We start from the raw sequence: 8107 nt of genomic DNA, 5'->3' as shown, positions 1-8107 counted from the left end.
GTTTATCTGTATTTGCTTGTTAGGTTGGTTGCAGTGAGCATTTGTCTACTTTTCAAGCATATGCCCTGTTTATCTGTATTTGCTTGTTAGGTTGGTTGCAGTGAAATTATGTCCAGTTATCAATGGCTATATTTGGTTGTTATACTGATCATTTACGCCTTGTTTATCTCAGTCATTCACAATGTGATGTTCATTATGTGCAAGTCGGAACTGTGCCGCTCAATTGCATCAATACCAGTTTGAACGGCTATATTTGGTTCCAGTTATGCCTGGTGTAGTTAACGCATGCCCTTCATTTCAGTTTTACACATTTATCCAGTGTGATGTTTAAGCATGACCTACGTTCTATCCATTTTCAACAATACCAGATTGAATTGCAATATTTAATGGGTGTTAAGCCTGTTGTAGGTAACATTCCCTTCCATTTTATATCTTCTTTAACTGCATGCTGAAACCAACACATTCAATGTGACGCCCGGATAATTAAGCTACAGTAATCTCCCATTAACGATGCCACGTCACCTCGGTTATAACTAATCTCGCGTAGTTCGAAACCAATTCAAATTCAAATTTGAAATTAAGTCAAACGATAAAAGTTTTCAAACATTAAAACAAAAATGTTCGGAGTGTGCCAAATAGTGCCTAGGTATTTAAGGTGAAGGTACCACACTTTTACAAATGCATAAATATTTTAAATTGAATTAAAACCGAATAGGAAAATAAGTAAAAAAAAGGGAAAAACAAAGCTAACAAATAAAAAATAAAAGAGAAGCACCCCCCCCCCCACACTGGGCTCCGTCCCAGCAGGCCATCGGCCCAACTGGGCCACGAACCACCAGGCCGGCCCAACCGACCACTCCCCCACTCCCCATAACCCCCCACTCCCCCGGTCCAACCCTAGCCACCACCCACTTCCCCCACTCCCCCTCGTCAGCCCCCACCTCCCGATCCGATCTGGATCGAGGAAGGGATCGTCACCACGCCCCGTTGTCGTGCACCATCACCGTCACCGGCGCCTCGCCGCCGCCTGCGGGCACCTCGCCGGACCTCCCCGTCGTCCTGCCTCCTCTCCGTCACGCCGTCTCCGTCCTCCTCCTCATGCCCTATTGCCACGAACCCTACGAACCCCCGTGAGCAACCCCGGTCCTCCTCTCTCTCTCTCGCCCCGCTCACCTGCCGCGTCGACCGCGCCCTCCACGCCCGTGCGCGTGCAGTGCCCGCGCTCGCAGCACCCCACGCGCGTCCAGCCACCCACCCCTGTTTCCCTGGCTCTGCTCCGCCCGGCTCCGTCCGCCGCCGTTGCCACTGCCTGCGGCCACCTGCGCACGCGCATCTCGGCACGCGCCCACAATCGCCCGCGCGTGCTTGCCCGCCTTCTCTCAGCGCCGCCACTGCCCTCACGCACTGACTTCCCCTGCCCCGGCCTGCGCTGGCCCCACCGTGCCACCGCTGCCTCGCCGTGGCTCCGCTACCCGTCTCCTGCTGCTCCGGCCGCCGCGCTCGCCTCCGCCTCGCTTCCCGCCGCCCGCTGCTGCGCCTCTGCCGCCCGCGCCCTCCACCGCCGCGCTGGCCGCCTCCACCACGCCCGCTCCTCGCCTGCCCCGCACTCCGCCTTCCCCACGCCAGCCGACCACCGCGGCCGCCCTAGCCACTGGCCTCGCCCCGCCGCAATCCCTGTGGGCGAGCGCCCGCCCAGGCGCCCGTCGCCCTGCTGCCCGCAGCTCCCATTCGGGCTGGCGTACGCACGCGCCTGTGCCCGATAGCCCAGCGCCCGCTAAGGCCCCTCTGGGCCTATGACACGGGGGCCCCACGCCCCAGAACGTTTAAAAGAAAAGGAGAATTAAAAAATAAATAAATAAATAAATAATTAAAATAATAATAATTAATTAATTAATTTAATTAAACAAATTAGATAATTAACCTAATTAACTCTGTTTAATTAACCTGCTAACTAAACCAGTCTATGACCAGTGGGGCCCACACGTCAGTTTGACCCAGTCAAACCCCATGTTGACTGTTGGCGTCATGATGACGTCAGCATGCACTATTCTGAATAATGTTGAATTAAATTAATTAATTAAATTCTAAAATGATTTAAAACTTTAGAAAATCATATAAAATAAATCGTGGCTCGGATGAAAATACTTTCTACATGAAAGTTGCTCAGAACGACGAGACGAATCCGAATACGCAGCCCGTTCGTCCGCCACACATACCTAACCTATCGAACTCGCAACTTTCCCCCTCCGGTTCATCTGTCCGAAAACGCGAAACACTGGGGATACTTTCCCGGATGTTTCCCCCGTTCGCCGGTATCACCTACTACCGCGTTTGGGCACACCTAGCATCACGCTTTGTCATGTCATGCATTCGTTTGCATTATATTTATTGTTTCTTCCCCCTCTTCTCTCGCTAGACTCCGAGACCGACGCTGCTGCTACCCAGTACGACTACGGTGTTGACGACCCCTCCTTCTCGGCTGAGCTTCTAGGCAACCCCCCCCCCTTGATCACCAGATATCGCCTATTCTTCTCTATACTGCTTGCATTAGAGTAGTGTAGCATGTTACTGCTTTCCGTTAATTCTATCCTGATGCATAGCCTGTCCTTGCTACTATTGTTGTTACCTTTACCTGCAATCCTACATGCTTAGTATAGGATGCTAGTATTCCATCTGTGGCCCTACATTCTTGTCCGTCTGCTGTGCTATACTATCGGGCTGTGATCACTTGGGAGGTGATCACGGGTATATACTATTACTTTATACATGATACATGTGGTGACTAAAGTCGGGTCGGCTCATGGAGCACCCGCGAGTGATTCACAGATTGGGGGCTGAAAGGACCTTTGTCCCGACGGCCCTCTGGGTGAATCTTTGTGGCGGAGCGACAGGGCAGGTTGAGACCGCCTAGGTGAGAGGTGGGCCTGGCCCTGGTCGGCGTTCGCGGTTACTTCATAATAACTTGCTTAACGAGATCTTGGTATTTGATCTGAGTCTGGCAACTGGCCTATACGCACTAACCAACTACGCGGGAATAGTTATGGGCACTCGGCGCCGTAGTATCAGCCGAAGCCTTCGTGACGTCAGTGACTGAGCGGCGCGCGCCGGATTGGACTGGAACGCCTGCTAGGCTAGGTCTGCTTCCGGCCGCCCACGCAACATGCAGGTGTGCAATGGGCGATGGGCCCAGACCCCTGTGCCATAGGATTTAGACCGGTGTGCTGACCTCTCTGTTGTGCCTAGGTGGGGCTGCGACGTGTTGATCTTCCGAGGCCGGTCATGACCCAGGAAAGTGTGTTCGGACAAATGGGATCAAGCGTGTTGGGTTATGTGGTGCACCCCTGCAGGGAAGTTTATCTATTCGAATAGCCGTGATCTTCGGTAACAGGACGACTTGGAGTTGTACCTTGACCTTATGACAACTAAAATCGGATACTTAATAAAACACACCCTTCCAAGTGCCAGATATAATCCGGTGATCGCTCTCACACAGGGCGACGAGGGGAGGATCGCCGGGTAGGATTATGCTATGCGATGCTACTTGGTGATCTTACCATCTACTCTCTTCTACATGCTGCAAGATGGAGGCTGCCAGAATCGTAGTCTTCGACAGGACTAGCTATCCCCCCTTTTATTCTGGCATTCTGTAGTTCAGTCCACCGATATTGCCTCTTTACACATATACCCATGCATATGTAGTGTAGATCCTTGCTTGCGAGTACTTTGGATGAGTACTCACGGTTGCTTTGCTTTTCCCCTTTTCCTTTCTTCCTGGTTTTCGCAACCAGATGCTGGAGCCCAGGAGCCAGACGCCACCGTCGACGACGACTCCTACTACACTGGAGGTGCCTACTACTACGTGGAGATTCGACGACCAGGAGTAGTTTAGGAGGATCCCAGGCAGGAGGCCTGCGCCTCTTTCGATCTGTATCCCAGTTTGTGCTAGCCTTCTTAAGGCTAACTTGTTTAACTTATGTCTGTACTTAGATATTGTTGCTTCCGCTGACTCGTCTATGATCGAGCACTTGTATTCGAGCCCTCGAGGCCCCTGGCTTGTATTATGATGCTTGTATGACTTATTTATGTTTTTAGAGTTGTGTTGTGATATCTTCCCGTGAGTCCCTGATCTTGATCGTACACGTTTGCGTGCATGATTAGTGTACGATTGAATTGGGGGCGTCACAAGTTGGTATCAGAGCCGACTGCCTGTAGGAATCCCCCTTTCCAACTCCTTGGCCGAAGTTGAGTCTAGCCTGAGAAAAATGTTTTACTAACTTGGCTGTGTGGCTTACGGGCCCACGTCGCCATTGGGTGGTAGTAGGATCTTTTATTCCTCGACCTATACTCTGGGACTCTGACATCTCTTCTATTCGGGGTTAACGATTTTACTAGCTCTGACTCTAGGTTCTCGATAATACCTTCTCCCGGAGCGCCTTACATTCCAGATGATCGCCTGCTTTATCAGAAGACTCCGAAGATACTCTCCGATGTTCTACCGAGAACTTGTGCTCATTGCTTTTGCAATTCCCCTTCCACCGTCAACCCTTATGGATAACTACATGCACTTGCCATTCTTACATTCATCCCCAGTTGATCTTGTTATTATAAGATACCTCGAAATCCTCTCTATTGTTCCGAGAATATTTTGTGCCTACTGCCTTGCAGTTCTTTGCCACGTGAATACCCCTACAGATAATTCCTTGCACTTACCGAGTATCCGCTCATCCCCAATTGTTCAGGTGTTTCACAAAAGTCTTCAAAATACTATTCGATCCTCCAAAAATCCTTAGTAGCTTATTGCTCTGCAAATACTTGTCTGCTTGCATTATGGATGTTTCCCATATGGCTGGCAATATTCATTAGTCTCCTTTGACACCTTCATTTTGATCCTATTGATTCAACATGAGTGCGAATGCACGCAATCATCGATGATCCTTCTAAATTATCTTTCCGGCTCAGATGTCATTTTGAACATGAGCTGGTTATCGACCCATCAAATTGCCATCGATTGTACCCCTAAGCCTATTCAACTTATCCATCCTTGATCAGAGCGTTTGCTTCTAGTCTCGTGATTTGGAAATCATAATTCCTTTGCACTTGATTGAATTAGTCAGTTGTTTCTATAATCTGATCCCCTGGCATTCTTTCTTCTTCTAGTTGAGTATCGATACTCACATCCGATTCTTTGCGCTCCGCCAGATCCTTTTGTGGATTATTATCCGACCGTTCCAGCATATTCTCAAAACCTTGAGTTCTTCCCCTGATACATAACGCCTTTGGTACGTTGTATCATCTGATTTTGTCAACCATGCTCTGCTTCCGAACTTGAGTTATTTGCTACTGAAGTTTGTGGTATATGTTCCTAAGATGCCCCGATGGGTTGAACCTGTGCCTTTCATAATCCGTGCGAACTCGAAAGTTATGCGGGTTATACTCTACTGGCTTTTAGTCAGATAAAATTTCAATGCTACAACTTCATGAAAAGTGAGATGTGAATGAAAGATTATACATTGGAGAAGTGGGAGTCGACCTTGAACTTTGTGTTCATGCCCATGGAAACGACGTTGAGCTTATCATGATAGCTTCTCGTAACAATAATTATTCACTTGGCATAATTTGATCTTGTATCTATGATTTTATCCTTTGCAATCGTGGTTCCGACCGTGATTGTTCTTCTTTGATCCCATTCTCGAACAAGTTAAAAGTACTTGCCTTCTGTAGATCATTACGTCTGCCCAAGCGCTATTTTGATATACCTTCGAGTATTACCCCCTGGTATCTCGAGGATATCAACCCATTACACTACATCTTATGAATTTCTGATGAAGTAGTAACTTTCCCCGTCATGGTCACTCCACGGGTTCTGGGTTGTCGTCAACCGAGAACACCGATTTGTGAATCAAATCAACACTGTGATTCAGTACTTCCAGTACTTTGTTGTTGAGAAGTTTAATACTCCGTCATGTCATTCCTAGCCTGATTGGCTAAATCATTATCGTGTTGATTTTAACTGTGCTACCTCGTCCTTATTCCCGGAGCACAACCTTCGACGATGAGCTAAGCTTACGTTGATTCCCTCGTCTTATCGTTCCACCTCGAACAATAAGCTTGGTTCCGAGTTGGTTGCGTATCCATGGATCCAATAATCTATCCCTACATCGGTCCTTGTGCTTGATGCAGTCGCTGTTCGATTGCTTCTTCGTGGAGCCTCTCGACAAAATTTGTCGTGATCATCATCAACATCTTGACTCCTTCCTAGATATGAATTGAATTCATGATGAGAAATACCATCCTTGCCCTCGATGATTTGTTTTATCATCGACCATTTTATTGCCTTTCGTTCAACACAAACTTGTTCGTGTTTTGTGTTATACCTTGAGTTCCGTGCTATCCAACATTTGTTCTTCTTTATCTTTGAGTATTACCATCTTTTATGACAAGGATGTGGTGAGAATTCCACCACCTCTTAAGAATTCTTGATACAGGTGATACTTCTTGCCATATCCGTTCATTCCTTGGTCCCCGCGTTGTTTCTAACCGAAAAACCGATAATTGAATTACGTTGTGCGAGTTCAAAACTTCTAGCAACCCTATTGCTTTGAAGTTAATGGTCGATAATTCATTCTTAGACCATTGGTTATCAAATCACCATTCTAACTTTGATCATGCTACCTAAACCCATATTTCGGGTGGACCTTTCAACCAATGTTTAACTGAGTATGTTTTCCTCGAGCATACCTCTTTATATCATTTGATCTGACAAATGTTATCTCCTTGTTCACATAAGTGTGGAAATCCATCTTTTGAAAATCTCAATGAATTGTCGCTGAGTCAATCAGCCACCTCCTCACCTCTCCTTGAATTAATGATGAACTCTTGTTTCGGAACTCGCTCCCACTGTTCAATTCCCGAGAATCTTACAATGTCATCTCGACAATTTGGTTGCACCTCTTTTCTCAGGCATCCCGAGTTTGCGATATCCAGATGCCAATCAGATCTGGATCTCGGTCAGATATAATGGTTGGAACATATTTCCAAGAATTATAACATTGGTCTTTATATGACCCGCTAAGATGATGTCATGCCTAGCACACCTGGCCGGAGGACCTATTGTTATAGTTTCCTTTTCAGCAAGGTTATCCATTCTTCCATGAGGAAATTGTAAGACTTATTCTACAAGTTTTTCCTAATGGATCCTTTGTGTTTACAAAGTCTGACCTTCACTTGTTGACCATGTCAATGCTATCTCGAAGCATGTCTACGGTACTCCAATTTTCAAAGAACATTTGAAGCCCAATGCTAAATGTTTCTTGCTCAATTATCCAAACACCGCTGTATGGGTAATGTCATGAAATTTCTCTCCCCTACCTGAAGAGTTTTCTACATTATATCCTGTCATGGATATCATGCTCTGCTTGTCCTTGGGAAGAATATACCCTTGAAATATGTGTTTAAACACATTTTCCTTTCCATTGTTCTGTTTAATCTGATAATCATATTTTCCTTTCCATTGGTTGGTTTAACGTTTCTTATGATCTATATGATCTAAGCAGTAATATTCTCCTGCTTATGTAAAACCTCGGTGTACAATTCTATCAGCAAAACCCTGTTACTATTGTTGAAAACATTCCGGTAACCACCGATGGATGAGAACTTTGCCTATTGGTCCGCCTCGTTCGACGAGCAGGAAAATGGTTCTCTTCGTCCCTCGCCCTTGGTACCGATGTTGTTGCCGACATAACTGACAGGCTATCCTCTGACATGCCTTGCTTACATGATTGTGCAAGATGTCACCGTCCTTCCTACTTTTAATCCACATGGTGGGCCCATAACCCACAGTTCCACAGGATCAAAACCTGACTCTCCTGTACCCCCTGTACCCAAGGTTGTTCCTCGCGCGTGGCCTCGTATGTAATTCATGAGCCACCTTCGAATCTGGTATCAGACAGAATACTTATTCTCGTGGCTTTGAACCCCTTTCACGCCTTATAACAGGCATCGAACGATTGCCTGCCCGCTCGAAACTTCCCATGATACCTCCTTACTTTGCTCTCGATATTTTCTTAAGTTTCAATTCGAGAGTTACTTCCGCCACCTTCCTCAATGT

The sequence above is a fragment of the Aegilops tauschii genome, chromosome 3 (genome assembly GCF_002575655.3).
Source record: "Aegilops tauschii subsp. strangulata cultivar AL8/78 chromosome 3, Aet v6.0, whole genome shotgun sequence".
Taxonomy (NCBI): Eukaryota; Viridiplantae; Streptophyta; class Magnoliopsida; order Poales; family Poaceae; genus Aegilops; species Aegilops tauschii.
Note: the sequence above shows the minus strand (reverse complement) of the source record.